Source organism: Pan paniscus, chromosome 16 (genome assembly GCF_029289425.2).
Source record: "Pan paniscus chromosome 16, NHGRI_mPanPan1-v2.0_pri, whole genome shotgun sequence".
NCBI lineage: Eukaryota > Metazoa > Chordata > Mammalia > Primates > Hominidae > Pan > Pan paniscus.
This window is the reverse complement of record NC_073265.2, coordinates 17,863,175-17,877,025: the sequence shown is the minus strand read 5'-3', so window position 1 is coordinate 17,877,025 and position 13,851 is coordinate 17,863,175.

The window sequence follows — 13,851 nt, the reverse complement described above, 5'->3', positions numbered from 1 at the left end:
ATTCCAATCCATTCCATTCGGGTGATTCCAATCCATTCCATTCTATTCCATTCCATTCCATTCCACTCGGATTGATTCCATTCCATTCCATTTCATTCCATTCCATTTCATTCTATGCGCTTTGATTCCATTCAATTCCATTCCATAACATTGCATTCCATTCCATTCCATTCCATTCGGGGTGATTCCATTCCATACGATTTCATCCCATTCCATTCCTTTCCATTCCATTCGGGTTGATTCCATTCCACTCCAGTCCATTCCATTCCATTCCATTCCACTCCATTCATGTTGATTCCATTCCATTCCAATGCATTGCATTGCATTCCATTCCATTCCATTCGGGTTGATTCCATTCCATTCCATTCCGTTCCATCCCATTCCATTCCATTCGAGTTGATTCCATTCCATTCCATTCCATTCCGGTTCATTCCATTCCATTCCATTCCATTCCATTCCATTCCATTCCATTCGTGTTGAGTCCATTCCATTCCTTTAGACTCGTGTTGATTCCGTTCCGTTCAATTCCATTCCATTCCATTCCATTCCTTTCCATTCGTGTTGGTTCCATACCGTTCCATCCCATTCTATTCCATTCGGGTTGATTCCATTCCATTCCATTCCATTGCATTCCATTCCGGTTGATTCCATTCCATTCCATTCCATGCCATTCCATTACATTCCATTAGATTCGTGTTGAAACCATTCCATTCACTTCCATTCAATTCCATTCCATTCCATTCCATTCCATTCGAAAAAGATTCCATTCCATTCCATGCCATTCCATTTCGTTCCATTACATTCCATTCGGGGTTGATTCCATTCCATTCCATTCCATTCCATTCGGGTTGATTCCATTCCATTCCATTCCATTCCGTTCCATTCCATTCCATTCCATTCGGGTTGATTCCATTCCATTCCATTCAATTCCATTCCATTCCGTTCCGTTCTAATCCAGTTGATACCAGTCCATTCCATTCCATTCCATTCCATTCCATTCCATTGGATTCGTATTGATTCCAATCCATTCCATTCCATTCCACTCCACTCCATTCCGATTGATTACATTCCATTTTATTCCATTCCGTGCCATTCCATTGCATTCCATTCGGGTTGATTCCATTCTATTCCATTCCATTCCATTCCATTCCATTCCATTCCATTCCATTCGAGTTGATTCCACTCGATTCCATTCCATGCGGTTTGATTCCATTCCATTCCATTCCATTCCATTCTATTCCATTCCATTCCATTCGGATATATTCCATTCCATTCCATTCCATTCCATTCCATTCCATTCCATTCCATTCCGTTCCATTCGATTTGATTCCACTTTATTCCATTCAATTCGGGTTGATTCCATTCCATTGCATTCGGATTGATTGCATTCCATTCCATTCCATTCCATTCCACTCCACTCGGGTTGATACCATTCCATTCCATTCCATTGCATTCCATTCCATTTGAGTTGATTCCATTCCATTCCAGTCCATTCCATTCGCGATGATTCGATTCCATTCCATTCCATTGCATTCCATTCCATTCGAGTTGATTCCATTCCATTCCATTGCATTCCATTCCATTCCATTCCATTCCATTCGGGCAGATTCCATTCCATGTCATTGCATTCCATTCCATTCCATTCCATTGGACGTGCTTGCTTTCCATTTTATTCCAGTCCATTCCATTCCATTCCATTCAGGTTGATTCCATTCCATTCCATTCCACTCCACTCCATTCCGTTCCATTTCATTCCACTCCACTCCATTCCATTCCATTCCATTCCGCTCATATTGATTCAATTCCACCCCATTGAATTCCATTACACTGCATTCCAATCCACTCCAATCGGGTTGATTCAATTCCATTCGATTCCATTCCATACCATTCCATTCCATGCCATTCCATTCCATTCCATTCTGGATGATTCCATTCCATTCCGTTCCGTTCCATTCCTTTCCATTCGGGTTGATTCCATTTCGTTCCATCTCATTCCATTCCATTCCATTCCAATCAATTCCATTCCATTCCATTCGCGTTCATTCCATTCCATTCCATTCCATTCCATTCCATTCCCTTCCATTCCATTCCATTCGGGTTGATTCCAGTCCGTTCAATTCCATTCCATTCCATTCCATTCCATTTCGGTTGATTCCATTCCATTCCATTCCATTCCATTCGGGGTGTTTCCATTCCACTAGGGTTGATTCCATTCCATTCCATTCCATTCTATTGCATTCGGGTTGATTCCATTCCGTTCCACTCCATTCCATTCCATTCCATTCCATTCCATTCCACTCCACTCCGATTGAATCCATTCCGTAACATTCCATTCCACTCCACTCCGATTGATTCCATTCCATTCCACTCCATTCGGGTTGATTCCATTCCATTCCATTCCATTCCGTTCCATTCCATTCCATTCCATTCGGGTTGTTTCCATTCCATTCCATTCCATTCCATTCCATTCCATTCGGTTTGCTTCCATTGCGTTCCAATCCATTCCATTCCATTCATTTCCATTCTATTCCATTCCATTCAATTTGTGATCATTCCATTCCATTCCATTCCATTCCATTCCATTCCATTCGAGTTGATTCCAATCCATTCCATTCCATTCGGGTTGATTCCATTCCATTCCATTCCATTCGGGTTGATTCCATTCCATTCCATTCCATTGCATTCCATTCCATTCGTGTTGTTTCAATTCCGTTCCATTCCATTCAAGTTGATTCCATTCCATTCCATTCCATTCGTGTTGATTCGATCCCATTGCATTCCATTCCATTCAGGTTGATTCCATTCCATTCCATTCCATTCCATTCGTGTTGATTGCATTCCATTCCATTCCATTTCATTCCATTCGGGTTGATTCCATTCCATTCCATTCCCTTCCATTGCATTCCATTAAGGTTGATTCCATTCCATTCCATTCCATTCCATTCTGGTTGATTCCAAACCATTCTATTCCATTCAATTCTGGTTGATTCCATTGCATTCCATTCCATTCCGTTGCATTCCATTCGGATTGATTCCATTCCATTCCATTTCGTTTCATTCCATTCCATTCGATTCCATTCCATTCGACTTGATTCCTCTCCATTTCATTCCATGCGGGTTGATTCCATTCCATTCCATTCGATTCCATTGCATTCCTTTCCATTCTACTCCATTCCATTCCGGTTGATTCCATTCCATTCCATTCCATTCCATTCCGGTTGAATCCATTCCATTCCATTTCATTCGATTTGATTCCACTTTATTCCATTCCATTCGCGTTGATTCCATTCCATTCCATTCGGATTGATTGCATTCCATTCCATTCCATTCCATTACAATCCACTCGAGTTGATACCATTCCATTCCATTCCATTCCATTGCATTCCATTCCATTTGAGTTGATTCCATTCCATTCCATTCCATTCCATTCGCGATGATTCGATTCCTTTGCATGCCATTGCATTCCATTACATTCGATTTGATTCCATTCCATTCCATTGCATTCCATTCCATTGCATTCCATTCGGGTAGATTCCATTCCATGCCATTGCATTCCATTCCATTCCATTCCATTGGAGTTGCTTCCTTCCCATTTTATTCCATTCCATTCCATTCCATTCCATTCCATTCCTTTGCATTCCCTTCCGTTCGATTCCATTCGGATTGATTCCAGTCCGTTCAATTACATTCCATTCAATTCCGGTTGATTCCATTCCATTCCATTCCATTCCATTCTTGTTGTTTCCATTCCACTCGGGTTGATTCCATTCCATTCCATTCCATTCCATTCCATTCCTTTCCATTCCATTCCATTCGGGTTGATTCCATTCCATTCCATTCCAATGAATTCCATTCCATTCCATTCCATTCCATTCGGGTTGATTCCATTCCATTCCATTCCATTGAATTCCATTCCATTCCATTCCATTCCATTCCATTGCATTCTATTCAGGTTGATTCCTTTCCAATCCATTCCAATTCATTCCATTCCATTGCATTCCAATCCATTCGTGTTGATTCCATTGAATACAATTCCATTCCATTTCATTAGATTCGTGTTGATGCCATTCCATTCCATTGCATTCCATTCCAATCCATTCGGGTTGATTCCATTCCATTCCATTCCATTCTGGTTGATTCCATTCCACGCCATTCCTTTGCATGGCATTTGGGTTGATTCCATTCCATTCTATTCCATTCCGTTCCATTCCATTCCTTTCCATTTGTGTTGATTGCATTCCATTCCATTCCTTTCCATTCTATTCCACACCATTCCATTCCGGTTGATTCCATTCCATTCCATTCTTTTCAATTCCATTCCATTCAGGTTGATTCCATTCCATTCCATTACATTATATTCCGTTCCATTACATACTATTGCATTCGCGTTGATTCCATTCCATTACACTCCATTCCATTCCATTTAATACCATTCCATTCCATTCCATTTGGGTTGATTCCATTCCATTCGATTCCATTCCATTCCATTCCATTCCATTCCATTCCATTTTGGTCGATTCCATTCCATTCCATTTCATTCCATTCCATTCCATTCCAATCCATTCGGGTTGATTCCATTCCATTGCATTTCATTCCATTCCATTCCAATCCATTCGGGTTGATTCCATTCCGTTCCATTCCATTCCATTCTCTTCCATTCCATTCCATTCCATTCGGTTTGATTCCATTCCATTCCATTCTATTCCATTCCATTCCATTACACTCGGATTGATTCCATTCCATTCCATTTCATTCCATTCCATTTCATTCTATGCGCTTTGATTCCATTCAATTCCATTCCATAAAATTACATTCCATTGCATTCCATTCCATTCGGGGTGATTCCTTTCCATACCATTTCATCCCATTCCATTCCTTTCCATTCCATTCGGGTTGATTCCATTCCACTCCAGTCCATTCCATTCCATTCCATTCGGGTTGATTCCATTCCATTCCATTCCGTTCCATCCCATTCCATTCCATTCGGGTTGATTCCATTCCATTCCATTCCGGTTCATTCCATTCGATTCCATTCCATTCCATTCGTGTTGATTCCATTCCATTCCTTTAGACTCGTGTTGATCCGTTCCGTTCAATTCCATTCCATTCCATTCCATTCCATTCCGGTTGATTCCATTCCTTTCCATTACATCCCATTCCATTCCATTCCATTAGATTCATGTTGAAACCATTCCATTCACTTCCATTCAATTCCATTCCATTCCATTCCATTCCATTCGGATAGATTCCATTCCATTCCATTCCATTCCATTTCGTTCCATTCCATTCCATTCGGGTTGATTCCATTCCATTCCATTCCATTCCATTCACTTCCATTCCATTCCATTCGGGTTGATTCCATTCCATTCCATTCCATTCCGTTCCATTCCATACCACTCCATTCTTGTTGATTCAATTCCATTGCATTAAATTCCATTCCATTCCATTCCGTTATAATCGAGTTGATACCAGTCCATTCCATTCCATTCCATTCCTTTAGATTCCTATTGATTCCAATCCATTCCATTCCATTCCATTCCATTCCACTCCACTTCATTCCTATTGATTACATTCCATTTTATTATCTTCCGTGCCATTCCATTGCATTCCATTCGGGTTGATTCCATTCCATTGCATTTCATTCCATTCCATTCCAATCCATTCGGGTTGATTCCATTCCGTTCCATTCCATTCCATTCTCTTCCATTCCATTCCATTCCATTCGGTTTGATTCCATTCCATTCCATTCTATTCCATTCCATTCCATTACTCTCGGATTGATTCCATTCCATTCCATTTCATTCCATTCCATTTCATTCTATGCGCTTTGATTCCATTCAATTCCATTCCATAAAATTGCATTCCATTGCATTCCATTCCATTCGGGGTGATTCCTTTCCATACCATTTCATCCCATTCCATTCCTTTCCATTCCATTCGGGTTGATTCCATTCCACTCCAGTCCATTCCATTCCATTCCATTCCACTCCATTCATGTTGATTCCATTCCATTCCGTTGCATTGCATTCCATTCCATTCCATTCCATTCGGGTTGATTCCATTCTATTCCATTCCGTTCCATCCCATTCCATTCCATTCGGGTTGATTCCATTCCATTCCATTCCGGTTCATTCCATTCGATTCCATTCCATTCCATTCGTGTTGATTCCATTCCATTCCTTTAGACTCGTGTTGATCCGTTCCGTTCAATTCCATTCCATTCCATTCCATTCCATTCCATTCCGGTTGATTCCATTCCTTTCCATTACATCCCATTCCATTCCATTCCATTAGATTCGTGTTGAAACCATTCCATTCACTTCCATTCAATTCCATTCCATTCCATTCCATTCCATTCGGATAGATTCCATTCCATTCCATTCCATTCCATTTCGTTCCATTCCATTCCATTCGGGTTGATTCCATTCCATTCCATTCCATTCCATTCACTTCCATTCCATTCCATTCGGGTTGATTCCATTCCATTCCATTCCATTCCGTTCCATTCCATACCACTCCATTCTTGTTGATTCCATTCCATTCCATTAAATTCCATTCCATTCCATTCCGTTATAATCGAGTTGATACCAGTCCATTCCATTCCATTCCATTCCATTCCATTAGATTCGTATTGATTCCAATCCATTCCATTCCATTCCATTCCATTCCACTCCACTTCATTCCTATTGATTACATTCCATTTTATTATCTTACGTGCCATTCCATTGCATTCCATTCGGTTTGATTCCATTCTATTCCATTCCATTCCATTCCATTCCATTCCATCCCATTCGGGTTGAATCCATTCCGTTTCTTTCCTTTGCATTCCATTCCATTCTGTGTGATTCCATTCCGTTCCATTCCATTCCATTCCATTCCATTCCATTCCATTCCATTCCATTCTATTCAGGTCGATTCCTTTCCAATCCATTCCAATTCATTCCATTCCATTGCATTCCATTCCATTCGGGTTGATTCCATTAAATTCCATTCCATTCCATTTCATTAGATTCGTGTTGATGCCATTCCATTCCATTCCATTGCATTCCATTCAAATCCATTCGGGTTGATTCCATTCCATTCCATTCCATTCCATTCCATTCGGGTTGATTCCAATTCTTTCCATTCCATTCCGTTCCATTCCATACCATTCCATTCTGGTTGTTTCCATTCCATTCCATTAAATTCCATTCCATTCCATTCCGTTCTAATAGAGTTGATACCATTCCATTCCATTCCATTCCATTCCATTCCATTCCATTAGATTCGTATTGATTCCAATCCATTCCATTCCATTCCATTCCATTCCCTCCACTTCATTCCGATTGATTATATTCCATTTTATTCCATTCCGTGCCATTCCATTGCATTCCATTCGGGTTGATTCCATTCTATTCCATTCCATTCCATTCCATTCCATTCCATCCCATTCGGGTTGAATCCATTCCATTTCTTTCCATTGCATTCCATTCCATTCTGTGTGATTCCATTCCATTCCATTGCATTCCATTCCATTCCATTCGAGTTGATTCCACTCGATTCCATTCCATGCGGTTTGATTCCATTCCATTCCATTCCATTCCATTCTATTCCATTCCATTCCATTCGGATATATTCCATTCCATTCCATTCCATTCCATTCCATTCCATTCCATTCCGTTCCGTTCCATTCGATTTGATTCCACTTTATTCCATTCAATTCGGGTTGATTCCATTCCATTGCATTCGGATTGATTGCATTCCATTCCATTCCATTCCATTCCACTCCACTCGTGTTGATACCATTCCATTCCATTCCATTGCATTCCATTCCATTTGAGTTGATTACATTCCATTCCATTCCATTCCATTCGCGATGATTCGATTCCTTTGCATTCCATTGCATTCCATTCCATTCGAGTTGATTCCATCCCATTCCATTGCATTCCATTCCATTCCACTCCACTCGTGTTGATACCATTCCATTCCATTCCATTGCATTCCATTCCATTTGAGTTGATTCCATTCCATTCCATTCCATTCCATTCGCGATGATTCGATTCCTTTGCATTCCATTGCATTCCATTCCATTCGAGTTGATTGCATCCCATTCCATTGCATTCCATTCCATTCCATTCCATTCGGGTAGATTCCATTCCATGCCATTGCATTCCATTCCATTCCATTCCATTGGAGTTGCTTCCTTTCCATTTTATTCCATTCCTTTCCATTCCATTCCATTCCATTCCGTTCCATTCCCTTCCGTTCGATTCCATTCGGATTGATTCCAGTCCGTTCAATTCCATTCCATTCCATTCCATTCCATTCCGGTTGATTCCATTCCATTCCATTCCATTCCATTCGGGTTGTTTCCATTCCACTCGGGTTGATTCCATTCCATTCCATTCCATTCCATTCCATTCCATTCCATTCCTTTCCATTCCATTCCATTCGGGTTGATTCCATTCCATTCCATTCCATCGAATTCCATTCCATTCCAAACCATTCCATTCTATTCAGTTTGATTCCTTTCGAATCCATTCCAATTCATTCCATTCCATTGCATTCCATTCCATTCGGGTTGATTCCATTAAATTCCATTCCATTCCATTTCATTAGATTCGTGTTGATGCCATTCCATTCCATTCCATTGCATTCCATTCAAATCCATTCGGGTTTATTCCATTCCATTCCATTCCATTACATTATATTACATTACATTCCCTTCGGGTTTCTCCATTCCATTCCACTCAATTCCATTCCATTCCGTTCCATTCCATTCCATTCCATTCCTTTCCATTCCATTCCATTCCATTCCATTCGGGTTGTTTCCATTGCACTCGGGTTGATTCCATTCCATTCCATTCCATTCCATTCCATTCCATTCCTTTCTATTCCATTCCATTCGGGTTGATTCCATTCCATTCCATACCCATGAATTCCATTCCATTCCATTCCATTGCATTCTATTCAGGTTGATTCCTTTCCAATCCATTCCAATTCATTCCATTCCACTGCATTCCATTCCATTCGGGTTGATTCCATTGAATTCAATTCCATTCCATTTCATTTGATTCGTGTTGATGCCATTCCATTCCATTGCATTCCATTCCAATCCATTCGGGTTGATTCCATTCCATTCCATTCCATTCTGGTTGATTCCATTCCACACCATTCCATTGCATGGCATTTGGGTTGATTCCATTCCATTCTATTCCATTCCGTTCCATTCCATTCCTTTCCATTTGGGTTGATTGCATTCCATTCCATTCCTTTCCATTCTATTCCACACCATTCGATTCCGGTTGATTCCATTCCATTCCATTCTTTTCAATTCCATTCCATTCAGGTTGATTCCATTCCATTCCATTACATTCTATTCCTTTCCATTACATACTATTGCATTCGCGTTGATTCCATTCCATTACACTCCATTCCATTCCATTTCATACCATTCCATTCCATTCCATTTGGGTTGATTCCATTCCATTCGATTCCATTCCATTCCATTCCATTCCATTCCATTTGGGTCGATTCCATTCCATTCCATTTCATTCCATTCCATTCCATTCCAATCCATTCGGGTTGATTCCATTCCATTGCATTTCATTCCATTCCATTCCAATCCATTCGGGTTGATTCCATTCCGTTCCATTCCATTCCATTCTCTTCCATTCCATTCCATTCCATTCGGTTTGATTCCATTCCATTCCATTCTATTCCATTCCATTCCATTACACTCGGATTGATTCCATTTCATTCCATTTCATTCCATTCCATTTCATTCTATGCGCTTTGATTCCATTCAATTCCATTCGATAAAATTGCATTCCATTGCATTCCATTCCATTCGGGGTGATTCCTTTCCATACCATTTCATCCCATTCCATTCCTTTCCATTCCATTCGGGTTGATTCCATTCCACTCCAGTCCATTCCATTCCATTCCATTCCACTCCATTCATGTTGATTCCATTCCATTCCATTGCATTGCATTCCATTCCATTCCATTCCATTCGGGTTGATTCCATTCCATTCCATTCCGTTCCATCCCATTCCATTCCATTCGGGTTGATTCCATTCCATTCCATTCCGGTTCATTCCATTCCATTCCATTCCATTCCATTCCATTCCATTCCATTCGTGTTGATTCCATTCCATTCCTTTAGACTCGTGTTGATTCCGTTCCGTTCAATTCCATTCCATTCCATTCCATTCCATTCCGGTTGATTCCATTCCTTTCCATTCCATCCCATTCCATTCCATTCCATTAGATTCGTGTTGAAACCATTCCATTCACTTCCATTCAATTCCAATCCATTCCATTCCATTCCATTCGGATAGATTCCATTCCATTCCATTCCATTCCATTTCGTTCCATTCCATTCCATTCGGGTTGATTCCATTCCATTCCATTCCATTCCATTCCATTCACTTCCATTCCATTCCATTCGGGTTGATTCCATTCCATTCCATTCCATTCCGTTCCATTCCATACCACTCCATTCTTGTTGATTCCATTCCATTCCATTAAATTCCATTCCATTCCATTCCGTTCTAATCGAATTGATACCAGTCCATTCCATGTTGATTCCAGTTGATTCCATTCCATGTTGTTTGATTCCATTCCATTCCATTCCATTCCATTCTATTCCATTCCATTCCATTCGGATATATTCCATTCCATTCCATTCCATTCCATTCCATTCCATTCCATTCCATTCCATTCCGTTCCATTCGATTTGATTCCACTTTATTCCATTCAATTCGGGTTGATTCCATTCCATTGCATTCGGATTGATTGCATTCCATTCCATTCCATTCCATTCCACTCCACTCGTGTTGATACCATTCCATTCCATTCCATTGCATTCCATTCCATTTGAGTTGATTCCATTCCATTCCATTCCATTCCATTCGCGATGATTCGATTCCTTTGCATTCCATTGCATTCCATTCCATTCGAGTTGATTCCATCCCATTCCATTGCATTGCATTCCATTCCATTCCATTCGGGTAGATTCCATTCCATGCCATTGCATTCCATTCCATTCCATTCCATTGGAGTTTCTTCCTTTCCATTTTATTCCATTCCTTTCCATTCCATTCCATTCCATTCCTTTCCATTCCCTTCCGTTCGATTCCATTCGGATTGATTCCAGTCCGTTCAATTCCATTCCATTCCATTCCATTCCATTCCGGTTGATTCCATTCCATTCCATTCCATTCCATTCGGGTTGTTTCCATTCCACTCAGGTTGATTCCATTCCATTCCATTCCATTCCATTCCATTCCATTCCATTCCATTGCATTACTTTCCATTCCATTCCATTCCATTCCATTCCATTCCATTCCATTCCTTTCCATTCCATTCCATTCGGGTTGATTCCATTCCATTCCATTCCATTGAATTCCATTCCATTCCAATCCATTCCATTCTATTCAGTTTGATTTCTTTCCAATCCATTCCAATTCATTCCATTCCATTGCATTCCATTCCATTCGGGTTGATTCCATTAAATTCCATTCCATTCCATTTCATTAGATTCGTGTGGATGCCATTCCATTCCATTCCATTGCATTCCATTCAAATCCATTCGGGTTGATTCCATTCCATCACATTCCATTCCATTCCATTACATTACATTCCCTTCGGGTTTCTCCATTCCATTCCACTCAATTCCATTCCATTCCGTTCCATTCCATTCCATTCCTTTCCATTCCATTCCATTGCATTCCATACGAGTTGATTCCATCGCATTCCATTCCATTCCATTCCAATAAATTCCATTCCATTCCATTCCATTCCATACCAGTTGATTCCATTGCATTCCATTCCATTCCATTCCAAGCAGTTCCATTCCATTCCATTCGAGTTGATTCCAAACTATTCCATTCCATTCGGGTTGACTCCATTCCTTTCCATTTCATTCCATTCGGTTTGATAGCATTCCATTCCATTCCATTCCATTCGGGTTGATTCCATTCCATTCCATTCCATTCAATTGCAGTCCATTCCAATCGGGTTGATAATATTCCATTCCATTCCATTCGAGTTGATTCCATTCCATTCGGGTTGATTGCATTCCATTCCGTTCCATTCCATTCCATTCCATTCGGGTTGATAGCATTCCATTCCATTCCATTCCATTCGGGTTGATTCCATTCCATTCCATTCCATTCAATTGCAGTCCATTCCAATCGGGTTGATAATATTCCATTCCATTCCATTCCATTCCATTCGAGTTGATTCCATTCCATTCGGGTTGATTGCATTCCAATCCATTCCATTCCATTCATTTCCATTCGAATCCATTCCATTCCATTTGTGATCACTCCATTCCATTCCATTCCATTCCATTCCATTCCATTCCATTCCATTCGAGTTGATTCCAATCCATTCCATTCCATTCTGGTTGATTCCATTCCATTCCATTCCATTCGGGTTGATTCCATTCCATTCCATTCCATTGCATTCCATTCCATTCCGTTCGAATTGATTCCTTTCCATTCCATTCCATTCCATTCGGGTTAATTCCATTCGATTCCATTCCATTGCATTCCATTCCATTCGGGTTGATTCCATTCCATTCCATTCCATTCAAGTTGATTCCATTCCATTCCATTCAATTCGTGATGATTCGATTCCATTGCATTCCATTCCATTCAGGTTGATTCCATTCCATTCCATTCCATTCCATTCGTGTTGATTGCATTCCATTCCATTCCATTTCATTCCATTCGGGTTGATTCCATTCCATTCCATTCCCTTCCATTGCATTCCATTAAGGTTGATTCCATTCCATTCCATTCCATTCCATTCCATTCCATTCCATTCCATTCTGGTTGATTCCAAACCATTCTATTCCATTCCATTCTGGTTGATTCCATTGCATTCCATTCCATTCCATTGCATTCCATTCGGATTGATTCCATTCCATTCCATTTCATTTCATTCCATTCCATTCGATTCCATTCCATTCGACTTGATTCCTCTCCATTTCATTCCATGCGTGTTGATTCCATTCCATTACATTCGATTCCATTGCATTCCTTTCCATTGCATTCCATTCCATTCCGGTTGATTCCATTCCATTCCATTCCATTCCATCCCATTGCATTCCATTCCATTCCGGTTGAATCCATTCCATTCCATTTCATTCGATTTGATTCCACTATATTCCATTCCATTCGCGTTGATTCCAATCCATTCCATTCGGATTGATTGCATTCCATTCCACTACATTCCATTCCACTCCACTCCAGTTGATACCATTCCATTCCATTCCATTGCATTCCATTCCATTTGAGTTGATTCCATTCCATTCCATTCCATTCCATTCGCGATGATTCGATTCCTTTGCATTCCATTGCATTCCATTCCATTCGAGTTGATTCCATTCCATTCCATTGCATTCCATTCCATTCCATTCCATTCGGGTAGATTCCATTCCATGCCATTGCACTCCATTCCATTCCATTCTATTGGAGTTGCTTCCTTTCCATTTTATTCCATTCCATTAAATTCCATTCCATTCCATTCCATTCCATTCCCTTCCGTTCGATTCCATTCGGGTTGATTCCAGTCCGTTCAATTCCATTCCATTCCATTCCATTCCATTCCATTCCATTCCGGTTGATTCCATTCCATTCCAGTCGTGTTGTTTCCATTCCACTCGGGTTGATTATATTCCATTCCATTCCATTCCATTCCTTTCCATTCAATTCCATTCGGGTTGATTCCATTCCATTCCATTCCATTGAATTCCATTCCATTCCATTCCATTCCATTCCATTCCATTCCATTCCATTCTATTCAGGTTGATTCTTTTCCAATCCATTCCAATTCATTCCATTCCATTGCATTCCATTC